The sequence below is a fragment of the Nothoprocta perdicaria genome, unplaced genomic scaffold (genome assembly GCF_003342845.1).
Source record: "Nothoprocta perdicaria isolate Ctin4 unplaced genomic scaffold, notPer1 scaffold_303, whole genome shotgun sequence".
Taxonomy (NCBI): domain Eukaryota; kingdom Metazoa; phylum Chordata; class Aves; order Tinamiformes; family Tinamidae; genus Nothoprocta; species Nothoprocta perdicaria.
This window is the reverse complement of record NW_020455537.1, coordinates 501,705-509,082: the sequence shown is the minus strand read 5'-3', so window position 1 is coordinate 509,082 and position 7,378 is coordinate 501,705.

Genomic DNA, 7,378 nt, shown 5'->3' with positions numbered 1-7,378 from the left:
ATAAAGCAAAACTATTTCACAGAATCACAGAATGCTTGAGGTTGGAAGGGACCTCAGAGGTCATCTAGTTCAACCCCCCTGCTCACGCAGGGTCACCTAGAGCACGGGGTACAGGGCTGCGTCCAAGCGGGTTTTAAAGATCTCCAAAGAAGGAGACTCCACAACCTCTCTGGGCAGCCTGTTCCAGGGCTCTGTCACCCTCCCCGCCAAGAAGTGTTTCCTTTAGTTCCTGTGGAACTTTTGGTGCTTCATTTTGTTGCCATTTCCTCTAGTCCTATTGCTGGCCACCACTGAAAAGAGGCCAGCCCCCTCCTCCTCACTGCCTCCCTTGAGGTATTTATGCACACTGATCAGGTGCTACCTCAGCCTTCTCTTCTCCAGGCTGAACAGGCCCAGGTCTCTCAGCCTTTCCTCATAGGGCAGATGTTCCAGGCCCCTGATCATCCTCGTAGCCCTGCGCTGGACTCTTCCCAGCAGCTCCACATCCCTCTTGTCCTGGGGAGCCCAGAACTGGACACAGTACTCCAGGTGTGGCCTTACCAGGGCTGTGTAGAGCGGGACAATCATCTCCCTCGACCTGCTGGAGACGCTCTTCTTAATGCACCCCAGGATCCCGTTGGCCTTCTTCACCACCAGGGCACACTGCTGCCTCATGGTCATCTTGTCATCCACCATGACGCCCAGGTCCCTCTCTGCTGGGCTGCTCTCCAGCAGGTCCACCCCTAATCTGTACTGGTATCTGGGGTTATTCCTCCCCAAGTGCAGGACCCTGCACTTGCCCTTGTTGAACTTCATGAGGTTTCTCACTGCCCAGTCATCCAGTCTGTCCAGGTCCCTGTGGATGGCAGCACAGCCCTCAGGGCTATCAGCTGTTCCTCCCAGTTTGGTATCATCAGCAAACTTGCTGAGGGAGCACTCCAGCCCTTCATCCAGGTCATTAATGAATAAGTTGAACAGGACCGGACCGAGGACCGACCCCCTGGGGGACACCACTAAGTACAGGCCTCCAACTAGACTCCGCGCCACTGACTACCACTCTCTGCACCCTGCCACTGAGCCAATTCCTAATCCACCTCCCCATTCACTCACCTATCCCACACCTTCGGAGCTTGCCCAGGAGGATGCTGCGAGGGACGGTGACAAAGCCTTGCTGAAGTCCAGATAGATGACATCCACTGCTCTGCCCTCATCTATCCAGCTAGTTACTCCTTCATAGAAGGCGATCACGTTAGTCAAGCAGGATTTCCCCTTGGTGAATCCATGCTGGCTACTCCTGAGCACCTTCTTCTCCTCCACATGTCTGGAGACAGCAGCCAGGATGAGCTGTTCCATCACTTTTCCGGGGATGGAGGTGAGGCTCACTGGCCTGTAGTTGCCCAGGTCCTCCTTTTTGCCCTTTTTGAACCCAGAGTGACACTGGCTTTCTTCCAGTCCTCCGGCACCTCCCCTGTTCTCCAGGACCTTCTGAAGATGATGCCGAGCGGCTCGGCTATGACATCCGCCAGTTCCCGCAACACCCTGGGGTGCATCCCATCAGGGCCCATGGTTTTGTGGGTGTCGAGTTTCCTTAGGTGCTCCCTGACCCACTCTTCCTCTACCCAGGGTAAGCCTTCCTCTCTCCAGCTCACTTCTTGTGTCCCTACGGCCTGGGATTCTAGAGGGCTGCCCCTGACAAACACAGAAGCAAAGGCAGCATTCAGCAGCTCTGCTTTCTCTGTAACCAGGGTACCCACCCCGTTCACTAGTGGACCCACATTCTCCCTGACCTTCCTCTTGTTGTTAATATATTTGAAAAAGTTTTTCTTRTTGCTCTTAACATCCCKWGCCAGATTTAGTTCCAAGTGTGCCTTGGCTTTCCTTATAGCATCCCTGCATTCCCTGACAACGCTCCTGTATTTCTCCCAAAGGGCCTGTCCTTTCTTCCACATTCTGTATACCGCCTTCTTCTGCTGGAGTTTTGCCAGGAGCTCCCTGCTCATCCACGCTGGCCTCCTGCCCCCTCTGCCTAACTTCTTGCGCACAGGGATGCACTGTTGCTGGGCATGGAGGAAATGCCATTTGAAAACTAACCAGCTCTCCTGGGCCCCTCTTCCTTCAAGAGCCCTAGCCCATAGGATCTTTCCCAGCAGGTCTCTGAAGAGGCTAAAGTTGGCCCTCCTGAAGTCCAGCGTGGCAAGGCTACTAACTGCCCTGCCTCCTCCTCTTTGGATCCTGAACTCCACCAGCTCATGATCACTGCAGCCAAGGCTGCCCCCGACCTTCACATCTTCAACCAGGCCCTCTCTGTTTGTCAGTACGAGGTCCAGCAGCCCACCTTTCCTCGTCGGCTCCTCCACAACCTGCGTCAAAAAGTTGTCATCGACGCACTGCAGAAACTTCCAGGACTGTTTGTGCCTTGCTGTGCTATCTTTCCAGCTGATGTCAGGGAAGTTAAAGTCCCCTGTGAGAACAAGGGACTGTGACCGTGAGGCAACTTCCAGCTGCCTGTAGAGGGCCTCGTCAACCTCCTCTTCCTGGTCAGGTGGCCTATAGCAGACACCCACCACAGTGTCTCCCATATTGGCCTGCCCTTTAACCCTTACCCACAAGCTCTCCACCTGCTTGTCATCCACTCCCAGGTTGAGCTCCATGCATTCCAGTTGCTCTCTCACATATAGAGCAACTCCACCACCCCGCCTCCCAGCCTGTCCTTCCTAAAGTGCACATAGCCCTCCATGACAGCGCTCCAATCGTTTGAGCTATCCCACCACGTTTCTGTGATTCCTATGAGATCGTGGTGCTGGAACCGCACACAGATCTCCAGCTCGTCTTGTTTATTCCCCATGCTTTGCACATTGGTGTATAAGCACTTCAGGGAGGTAATCGAGCCTGAACTTTTCCCAGGAGGYRTGAGAGTGGACCCTCTATAATCACGTCCTAGCCATACTTCCCCACCACCATAGGCCTGTTGGACAGCTATTGACTTAGGTTGTATGGGATTGATTGCTCAGTCCATATGACACTCCCCTTCCCCCTTCTTGCTTGGTTTAAAGCTCTGCTAACAAGACTGGCAAGTCTTTTGGCAAACACAGGCCTGCCCTTCTTGGTCAGGTGGATCCCATCACCCTCCACTAGCTGGTGGTCATCAAACAGAGTCTTGTGATTGTAGAATCCAAAGCCTTGCTGTCAACACCAACGGCGCAGCCAGTTGTTGATGTCAAATATCTGTTTTCTCCTTGAATCCATTCTCTTCATTGGTAGGAGGGAAGAGAACACTACCTGGGCTCCCATCTCTTCTACAGGCACCCCTAGGGCTCTGTAATCTTTCTCGATTTTGGAGAGTTTCCCCATGGCATCATTAGCACCCACGTGAAATAGCAGCAGGGGATGATAGTGTTTCGGACCATCCGGGGGAGCCTCTTTGTAACATCCCTTATTCTAGCCCCCAGCAAGCAGCAGACCTCCCTGGATAAGGGGTCGGGTCTGCAGATGGGTGCCTCCGTGCTCTGCACACCCGCCACTTCTTCCGGGTGCTCCATTTTCCCTTTGGGGGAGCAGCCTTAGGGCGTGGAGCTGTCGCTCTCTCTGCAGACCGCCCTCTAGATGGGCCTTGGTTGGCATCCTCATCAAACTGCTCCTCAAGCTCCAGGGCCTCATACCTGTTGGATATGGTGACTGGCGGGGGTGAGGTGGACCGGGGAAGGGTTGTCCTGCCACCCCGAACAGGTTGTTCGTCCTTGGATACCTGCCACCCCTTTTCCATTGTTGTTCGTCCTTGGATACCGTTAATTCTCTTTCCTCTGCCCTCTGGCAAGAGGGTGCTGGCTTTCCAGAGTGAACTGGGGGGTTCTCTGGGTGCCTCTCCTGGGAGGGCTGCAGAACGCAGCTCCACCAGTCTGTTTCTCTTTCACATTCCCTGATGACCCTGAGCCTTTCCACCTCCTCCTTCAGCTCCACCCCCAGGCTAAGCAGGTCCTCCACCTGCTCACTCCTAAGGCAGCCGGCGTTTTCACCACTCCCTGGGGCCAAGGAGAGGCTCAGGCATTCCTCAAAGCTAGAGACCTGCACTGTCACATGCTTCTGTGGCGGTTCAGTCTGCATCGCCACAGTCTTCCTGGCACAAGCTCTCTGACGAGTAGAGACCATGGTTTCCCCTGGTCTCCTGCTGACAGAAGAGACTGTGGGCGGAATCCTTTTGCTCGCCTGGGAGGGACCTCCCTGCTCGCCCAGCCTGCGTGAACTGCCACGCCGTACCCTACTGCTGCGCCGCGCTCCTGGTCGCTCGCGCTCCCTGGGGGTGGCCTTTGAGCTCCAACCTGTGCTGCTGGCTCCAGCCCCACGAAGTCAGAGCCGCCCCGGGCACGGGGCTTCACGCTGCCCGCTCAGGGGTCGGCGCTGGGGCTGCCTCGCGCTGCTCGCTGCCTGCGCTTGCTTGCTCGGCGGCTTTGGGCCACAGTGGTTCGCCTCTGGACAAGGAGCTCCGGCATGAGCATCTGCTCCAGAGCCCTTCGCTTCGAGATCTCCTATTCCAACTCTTCTGCTCAAGCAGGGACACCTGGAGCGCGTGGTACAGCGTGGCATTCAGGCAGATTTAGAAGATGTCCAAAGAAGGAGACTCCCTCTCTGGGCAGCCTGTTCCAGGGCTCAGTCACTCTCACAGTAAGGAAATTCCTCTTCACGTGGAGATGGAACTTCCTGTGTTTCAATTTGTACTCATTACACCTTGTCCTGTCACTGGCCACTACCAAGAAGAGTTTGGTCCTATCCATCCTACATTTTCATCTCAGGTACTTATACATATTGATCAGATCTCCTTTCAGTCTTCTTTTCTCCAGGCTAAAAAGGCCCAACTCATTTAGTCTTTCCTCATAAGATAGATGCTCCAGTCTCTTAACCATCTTCATTGCTCTCTCCAGAAGTACCACATCCCTCTTGCACCAGGAAGCTCAGAACTGCACACAATACCCCAGGTGCGACCTCACCAGAGCTGAGTAGAGGGGAAGGATCACCTCCCTTGACCTGCTGGCAACACTCCTTCTAATGGATCGCATGGGCCTTCTTGAGCACAAGGGTATATTGCTGCCTCATGGTTAACTTTTTGTCAATCAAGACTTCCAAAGCCCTCTCTGCAGAGCTATTTTCCAGCAGATCAACCCCCTAATCTGTACTGGTGCCTGGAGTTACTCCTCCCCAGGTGTAGGTCCCTGCACTTGTCCTTGTTGAACCTCATGAGGTTCCTCTCTGCCCAACTCTCCAGCCACTCCAGGTCTCTCTGAATGGCAGCACAGCCCTCTGGAGTGTCGGCCACTCTGTCCAGCTTGTTATCATGTGCAAACTTGCTCAGGGTGCACTCTGTGCCCTTGTCCAAGTCATTGATGAACAAGTTGAACAGCACTGGGCCCAGTACTGACCCCTGGGGGATACCACTGGCCACAGGCCTCCAACTAGACTTGGCCTTATTTATCACGACTCTCTGAGCTCTGTCATCCAGCCATTACTCAATCCATCAATCCAGCAATTTCTTGGAAGGGGCTAAATTTCTTGCTTAAAATATATTGTCAGAGGAATACACCTGACAATAACACAAATTACTTGTTTTGACATTTTCAGTATGCCCTTTTCTCTCTAAGTTTTAGAGAATTTATATTAAAAGCAATCAAAGAAAATATATTAAAAACAATAGAAGAAAAAAGGTCAACATTAAAATGAACCAGTACAAAAAATCTCAAAAATTTCAGCTGATACAATGCAGTTTCTTCCTTACCAGTTCAATAATATGTCCTATTTCAGTTTCCCTGTCTTAGGTCAGGACAGAAGTATTTGTTTCATAAGCTATAAATATCCTCAGTCCATCTGTGGGATGTTCATTATATTTACAATATTTACGATATTTACGATATTTACGATATTTACGATTGAGCAACATCTAAAATAAAGACTTCCTTCCAAAGTATGCCATTTTTCCCCAGGCAGTTTTCTTCTTTGTTTTGTATATTGACCCCACATAAGTTTTCATCTTCCCTGAACCTCGATAAATTTCATGCTTTTGGAAGGCATAAGGATATTGGATCGTCAAGTTCTTTCAGCTCCACCATGTCCCTCTGTCTAGTTCTCCAGTTGCTGGCTGAAGTGGGGAACAGCATGTCCTGTGTCACCTCCAGCACTCAATCCTGGTGAGAACAAAGACATGCTCAACTCATGCTGTTAGGATTGATTTCCCTCTCTAAAATAATCTGCCACCTATTTTTCCCACTTAGATGTCCTTCAGTAAAATTCTTTATCTTTTCCCTTCTTGTTTCTCAGCTGTCTTACCTACATATCATATCTTTTCCACTAATAAGCAAAATCCACAATGCAGAGGAGTTGTCTCAAATCTCTGCACACATGCAGAGAGTAGAAGATGCTGTCAGGTGTGTTATGCTCTATGCACTACTCCTTGGACTTGTGACTTGTTTTGAGCACTTGGTCATCACTACCCTGTGCTTTTTTTTTGTTGGTTGTACCATCATCAGCTACCTGGGCTCTGCCCTTTCTTTTGTGCTCTAACCTTTCCCATCATGATAAGGTTTGACTTGGAAGTCCTTAAAAGGACTTAAAAGGATAACAAAAAAAGATCCCTATTGAATTTCACAACAAATATCTCTTCTGTTTTTACTCTTGGCAATGCAATATCAGCAAGCTAAATAAGCATCCTGTTCTACAGAGCTCTCAGACTGCAAATTTGGCTGAAATTTGTGAAATTTCTTTCCAAACAACATTATGCCTAGGTATTTTCAACTCATGGCTTCCCAAAGGCGTGGATTCCTCCAGTATGTCAGCTAAGCCTGTAACATGACAGAGAAAGATTTTCCTAAAGATTTTAGTTACTGTATAAAGCGTGTTGCAAATAAGGAAGCCACTAACATTTACTGAAATGAGCATAAGAATAAGGAAAAGGATTTAACCAAATTAATTGTGTAATACAGTTACACAATAGGCCATGAAGAAATCCATTTTCAAACACTTCAGTTTATTCTACTAAAAAAAAAAAGACCCCACAAACTCAGACTTTTATTTGGTTAAAAGATGTTTGCATTTTGAGGGAATCTGGTGCTTTACTAGGTTCGAAGTACTCTCCTAAGAAGTAACAAGATGGGAAAGATCTTTGAACAATAATCTTCAAAGTCAAGTGCTGCCAGGGTAAACATTAACAAAGTATACTCTTCTGAAATTTTTGTTATGTGAAAAAAAAAAAAAGACAAGAAGTACTTCTGATGAATCTCTGAAAAATCTCTGAAATGTTCTGATAAATATTCTGATAAATATCAATATTATCCATATGTTTTTAACCCATTAAATTATTTATCCTCCTAGAAATGTCTCTGATGCTTTGTTATTGAAGAATAAACACTTGAATATG